General features: G+C 45.0%; 1 protein-coding gene across 2 annotated transcripts in view; it reads right to left on the reverse strand.

The window, feature by feature from the left end:
- The window catches only part of TLK2 (tousled like kinase 2), a 37,308-nt gene extending 32,390 nt beyond the window's left edge, over window positions 1-4,918 (reverse strand). For both annotated transcript variants that reach the window (XM_018569008.1, XM_018569007.1), the window contains exon 1: window positions 4,356-4,918. The gene's annotated coding sequence lies outside the window, so the exon portion shown is untranslated. The remainder of the gene's footprint in view (window positions 1-4,355) is intronic.
- Between the last annotated feature and the right edge of the window lie 2,180 nt (window positions 4,919-7,098).

Raw genomic sequence — 7,098 nt, forward strand, 5'->3', positions numbered from 1 at the left:
CAATACCTCCGCCCCCTCCAAGCTAATACCTGACCTGTTTGCCATACTGACTCATAAAAGCTGGTTAAAAAGTGCCATGTGTATGGCTAATATTAGTTTTAAAAGTGGAATCCTCCAATCCAACAGAGTCCCCCACAAACATCTCTTGGGGACTCACAGTTCCTTGTTCCGTTACCACAGCTGATCTCCTTCTCACAGTTCCTTGTCCTGTTACCACCAACCTTCACTTTTTGCATGATCCCACCCACATGGGGTTCCCCCGTTCCTCTTTTTTGCATTCTGTATAAATAGATTCCCAAATCCCCAATGGCAAGTGGGACCAATTTGTAGATGCCATGGCACCTATAAAAACAAGAACACAAAGAAAAAAAACTCCTCACCACTAAACTCACATCAAAAAGAGGAAGGAGGGGAGTGACTTGCCCTACTGTGCCTGCGAGTTTGTAGAGACACACAGCTTACTACCGTAGCACACACAAGGTTGGCTCCATAGGATCCTGCAAGGGAAAGGAGCAACCCTAAAACAGGATATCGAAACCAGAGGGTCAGCCGATTCTGTAGAAAGCTAAAACTTTTAAACGTCAAGGAGCAGCATCCATTGTAAGCGATTTCATCAGAATTTAAAATACCTGAAAACATTTTAATATCACTTTAAAGTAGTAAAATGCCCAAACTTTTTTCATCAATAAAACACAGATGAAACAAATATACTTTGCCCAGCAAAGTACATCTTTAATTTTTTTTTGCACAAGCACCTACAGTCATCATGTTTCCATATAGCCATCTCCAACTCTCTCAGCTTGACTTCCCTGAACTTCCTGTCTAGTGCAGGACCACAAGGGAAAGAGCAGATTCCAGCAACTATACATCTACGAGTCTGGAGGAGGAAGCGTGGAGAAAGTTGAAGGGATGAGCAGGGAACAGATTGCCTTGCTTTGTCTGTGGAAGCACACACAGCCTACTAGCACACACACATGTAGCTCCATAGGACCCTGCAAGGGAAAGGAGCCACCCTAAAACAGGATATCAGGACCAGTGCTCAGAGGACGAGCTGGTTCTACAGGAAACAAAACCTTTGCACATCAAAAAGCAACATTCATGTAAGTGAATTCATCAGCATTTGAAAGATCTTAAAAAGCTTTTGACTTTAAAATCATTTTAAACCAATAGCTCTTCACCCAATAGACTATGCATAATATCCATGAAGAATGCACTCAGGCTTTTTTGAAAGCAAACAAAATATACAATTATGTTGATAAGCAGAATGTAAAAAAAAAAACTCCAGGATTTTTTTTTATTATTAACCCCTACAGTGGGGCTACCCCCAAACTGCCAGGGTTAAAGGTCCATTTGTGCCCAGGGACAGAAATAAAGTTATACCCACCCGAAGCTCCGAGCCGGCCAGCTGCAAAGGTTGATAAAAGAAATTCCTGGAGTTCTTTAGAACACTTTATGAACTTTAATGTGATAAATAAAACATTACATAAAGGACAAGAAGCCCCTTATTCACAAGCCCTGGAGTGATCAGTCTAGGTTTGTGCTTGTAGGGTCAGTATGATGTGATGTTGGTATGGAGTGTGAATAAATAAGGGCCATGATGTAGATGGTGTTGCTAAGAAGATAAAATTGGTGCTTGGTATGTGGAAGGTACTTGTGTGGCACATGGACAATATTCTACCAACATACAGGTCTGTGTGCAAATGCTGAAAGAGTTATGTAGGAGATCTTATGTATGTTATGGAGGAGATCGAGATGGCCTGGATAATGCATACATTTCATAGATTATTTGCTACACAGGTATATAAAATATAAGCACAAATCAGAAGTAAAGTTGGTGTTGAATGATTTTGCTATAGGTGGCAAAATCAGTAACTGATTTGACTGGTGATGGTAAAAGTATGTGGTTGGTCAAGGGCTGGTGATGATATTGAGGTGTATACATCAGTGGTTGGTATGTGGATTTATAAATCAGTGGTTGGTCAAGGGCTGGTGATGCTATTGAGGTGTATACATCAGTGATTGGTACAGAGATTTATAATTCAGTGGTTACCAATGGCTGGTAATGTTAAGGAAGTATATTCATCAGTGATTGTTAAATGTTCGTAAATCAGTAGTTATCTATGGCTGGTATGGAGGTATACACATTGGTGGTTAGTATGGAGATTTATCAATAGTTATCTGTGGCTGGTGATGGTAGGGAACAGTACACATCGGAGGTTGGTATGGAGATTTATCAATCTATGGCTGGTGATAGTAGGGAGGTGTACACATCAGAGGTTAGTATGGAGATTTATCAATCTATGGCTGGTGATGGTAGGGAGGTGCAAACATCATAGTTTGTTCTGGAGATTTATCAATCTATGGCTGGTGATGGTAGGGAGGTGTACACATCAGAGGTTGTTCTGGAGAATTATCAAACTATGGTTGGTGATGGTAGGGAGGTATAAACATTGGAGGTTGGTGTGGAGATTTATCAATCTATGGCTGGTGATGGTAGGGAGGTGTACACATCAGAGGTTGGTATGGAGATTTATCAATCTATGGTTGGTGATGGTATGGAGGTGTACACATTGGAGGTTGGTGTGGAGATTTATCAATCTATGGTTGGTGATGGTATGGAGGTGTACACATCGGAGGTAGGTATGGAGATTTATCAATCTATAGTTGGTGATGGTATGGAGGTGTACACATCGGAGGTTGGTATGGAGATTTATCAATCTATGGCTGGTGATGGTATGGAGGTGCACACATCAGAGGTTGGTATGGAGATTTATCAATCTATGGCTGGTGGTGGTAGGGAGGTATAAACATTAGAGGTTGGCCTGGGTTTGGTAGGGAGGTGTACACATCGGAGGTTGATATGGAGATTTATCAATCTATGCCTGGGTTTGGTTGGGAGGTGTACACATCGGAGGTTGATATGGAGATATACTTGCAAAAGAGACCATAGTACAAGGTGGTATTCAATAATCTCAGTCATATGAAAACCTTCTATTACTATGTCAGAACAGTGATTACTAGTACAGAGTAAACAGAACAAAAAGCAGAGCGGAATTCTGTGCCATACAATATGGAGAGGTATATATCAATGACTGGTAGGTGGACGGAGCAACAATGATGGAATATCTAACATAAATTTGTAAAACTGACATTTAAAAGAACCCGGTATCAGTATGTACAAGATGGAAATATATGTAGCGATATATGTGGATGAAGCAGGTACACAAATGTATATAGAGGTGAATGGGGCTGTTATAGACAACTATACAGGGTGTTCCAAGAGTCTGGATCCATAGGCATTGGATCAGAATTGAAATTTCCATCCATATGAAGAACAGCTGGCCCAGAATATTGTGAATGTTGAATGGTCTCCAGACCGAACACTACTCTACTATTATTTTTTTGGAGTCATCTGAAGTCAATCAGAATCAACCCAGAATAATCGTTCTGCGAAAGGAGGAAATCGACATTTCTGCATTGCAGTTCAACATTCTCAAAGTGCAAGCATTGTAAAGTCCAAGGCCACCATTTTGAGCATTTATTGTAATAAAACTTTTTCTGCTATGGATCCAGACTCTGGAGACACCCTGCATAATAAAAATGTAATAAAGATCAGTGCAGATGGTGCTGGTATTGAGGCTTAGCAATGATGGGTGATGCTGAGAAGGACATACATGTATGAATGCCTATTGAGAGGAATAAATCTGTGTATGTTCTGGATCAGCATCTTATATGGATATGTACAGATCGGGTGGGGGGTCAACATATGGTTTGGGGAGTTAGAATATGGGGGGGGGCTCAGGGTATTGAAGCTGTGGCTGTGAGTGTGGGGATCAGGTTATGGAGGTATATGTGTGGGGATCGGGGTATGGAGGTGTATGTGTGGGGATCGGAGTATGGAGGTTCAGAGCATGATGTGGTGTGTGTGTGTTGGGGGGAGGCAGTGTATAATGTGGCGTGTGTTGGGGGGCTCAGGGTAAGAAGCTGTGGGATTGGGGTATGGAGGTGTTTGTGGGGATCATGGTATGGAGGTTTGGGGGATCACAGTACGATATGGTGTGTGTTGGGAAGGTCAGAATATAGAGAAGGGTCGGAGTATGGAGGTCACTATGATGTAGTGTTGGGGAGGGGGGTCAAGGTATGAAGCTGTGGGGTGCCAGTGTGGGGTTCGGGGAATGGAGGTGTATTTGTGAAGGAACGGGGTATGGAAGGGAGTAGGTCGGGGTATAGAGGTGTGGAAAGGATCGGGGTATGGAGATATCCGCCAAGGATGTCGGGTGTGGAGGTGAAAAGCCACCGGTCAGGCCTTGGTGTGTAAGCGGATCCCAGGCTTAGGCCCTCCCCCAGCTTCTTACCTATGGCCCTCGGTGTGGGTTTCCCCAGGCTCCGGGGTGTCTTCCGGCCCCCCTGTGGGGGATCTTCTCCTCCGCCTCACCTCCCCTGCCGGCCGTCGTGCTTCCCCCCAGACTCCCGACACTAGGCCGCAAATCCCCGAGCTTTCCTAGGCGCGGATACCCGCGCCGCCCTTCACTAGCACGGGATACCCGGTCATGAGGGGGCGGGGGAGGTAACCTCCGACAGGCCCCCCCACCCCAGGGAAACCAGCTAGGGTTCCGTCAGATGGAGATAGCGATATTTTACGTCACAAATTACCCCAAAAAAGATTTTTTTTACGTCAGAGAGGGGCGACCCCTGAGGTGGAATGGGGGAAGAGAAGGTGTTGTATGGTGATTTTTCTGCGGGCTCGGCTCCGGAACCACCAGCCCGACTTAATCCGGATTGGCTCGGTTCGGATTATCGGGGGTAATGGGTTTAATTAGTGTAAACACGATAGTGAAACCGCTGGATTTCTCGCGAGATCCGGAGCACGGGGCGCGTCCACGAGAAGGGAAAAAACGCGCCAAAATCGGGTCGGCAGGGGCGCGCGTCGGCAGCGGGAGCGCGCAGAGCTTTCCCGTTGCACGAGGGAGGAGAAAGGCAAGGGGCCATTGGCCGAGGTGAGACATGTGGGAAGGCTTAGCAGGCCACGCCCTGAAACACAAGCTGAGAAAGGCGAGAGACGATTTGCCAGCGCCTCCGTGCGTGGGCGGGGCATGGAGAACAACGCCCTTCGTGTTACGAAGGAGAAAAGGGGACCGATCTATGTTTGATTGGCTGCGAGCACACACGTGGGAGGTTATTGCCCGCTCCGTCTTCTTAGGGCGTCGTCGAGGGAGGGCCTTAACTGAATAAAAGTTGTCATTGGCTCATGGAGAATAGCAAAGACAACGCCCACTTCTTCCTTTTTCTTCATAGTCTTGCCCAATCAGCGTCTGGAGGCGAGAAAGGAATGCTGGCTTACAGACACGTGTAGACAACCTGACCTAATTGTGGATGACAATGACCCCCAAGCTAATTTTACACTATATGTCAATGTAATAACTAAAATTTCACATAAGATTTCACATATTAATGACACTTGGAAGTCATTTTTCATATGTGTATACAATTTGCAGCTCTTATTGAAATAACACCTTGTTCAGGCACTTCCTGTTTTAGGTGACAATGCTCTTTCCCTGTCCGCCAATTGTGTGCCTGAATTGTCACCCTTTCACATAGGATGCGGATGGAGACAAGTGAATTTGCTATCTGTTGTCACCATGGGGAAGTCTGCCCTTAGAAATGCCATGGTTGCTGGAGTGCACATAGACAGGAAGTAGCTGCAAAAAAGCTGCAGAAAATTAGCAATACTTGGAAACAACTAAAAAAAAGTGTTTTATTAACCACTTGAAGACCAGGTGTTACACCCCCTTCCTGGCCAGGCCATTTTTCAGTATTTAGCGCTGCAGTACTTTGACATTTATTACGTCATGCAACGCTGTACTGAAATTAATTTTATACCATTTTTTGGGGACAGATAGAACTTTCTTTTGGTGGTATTTAATCACCATTGGTGGGGGGAGGGGGTTATTTTTTTTACTATATAACTAAAAAAGTACCCTAAATTTTGTTTTAAAAAAAACCTGTTTCCCTATGAAATGTTATGAAACATTTATTATCACCCCAATTTTTGGGGTAAAATATAAAAGACGGGGTCACATCGGGTAAATAGACACCAAACATGCCAAGTTTAAAATTGCGCACAACTGTGAAATCGCAGAAAACGACCACACCCAAAATTAGCCATAGGCGACACTATGAAAGCTTTTACCGCTCATCAGTTTAATGTCTAAAAATATGATTGATGGCCCTAGACTTATTGCTCTCACTCCGACGTTCGCAGCGATATGTAACAAGTGCGGCGTAATGGGATGGAATAGTTGTTTTCGCACACGTTGGCATACCCGACGCATGTTTACATGTGTATGTAGGGGGGGGGGGGGGACTTTAAATTTTTTTTTTATTTGTGACCATTTTTTTTAGCTTCTTTATTTTTTTATGCTTTCATTTTTTTTCATCTTCAGTTGTCAGGTCCTTCTTGGGGTGTCCGTATCAATGCCTAGGAGACACGAGAACTTCCAATTGGCTGTCCTGCAGGGGATAACTTTCAGGGTCCATAACTGCAGGAAAAGGGGACCAGTCAGTGCTGGTGACTGCAACACTGGATCCCCTGTCTCCACAACCGGAAGAGGCCTGCAAGGGACACGGCCGCAGACTTGGGTGAGTAAAAGACCGATTTGGATAAGGGAAATGGCAACAGAATTCCACCTGAGATTGGCTTCAACCTGAACGAAAAGTCAGCATACTTACTAGCCCAGGAAGCCCAGCGCTGTCTTCCTCATACCCGATTCTTCACAGGGTCTTCGAATGTTCCGTGCCGCCATCTTGCCTACAGAGGTCAGCTGTCACTTCCTGATGCCTCACAACCGCCCCCTTACACGAGACAGGACTGCTGGGTCACATGCCTCCTGGGATGCTTGATGTGTATACCAGGAAGCTGCGGGCCGGGGGTTTGGGCGGGACAAGGGTACCTCATCCTTACTTAGGTGAAGAAGTGGGAGCAAGTACTAATCGCTCCCTCCCCTTTAATGAAGACATTACAATTTTAAGTGACGGTCCGTGCTAAGGCTTAAAGTGGGGCCCTCACAGTAAGATTCAAGGGACACTTATACTGTGAGG

Source organism: Nanorana parkeri, unplaced genomic scaffold (genome assembly GCF_000935625.1).
Source record: "Nanorana parkeri isolate BGI_ZX_2015 unplaced genomic scaffold, ASM93562v1 scaffold1272, whole genome shotgun sequence".
NCBI classification, from domain to species: domain Eukaryota; kingdom Metazoa; phylum Chordata; class Amphibia; order Anura; family Dicroglossidae; genus Nanorana; species Nanorana parkeri.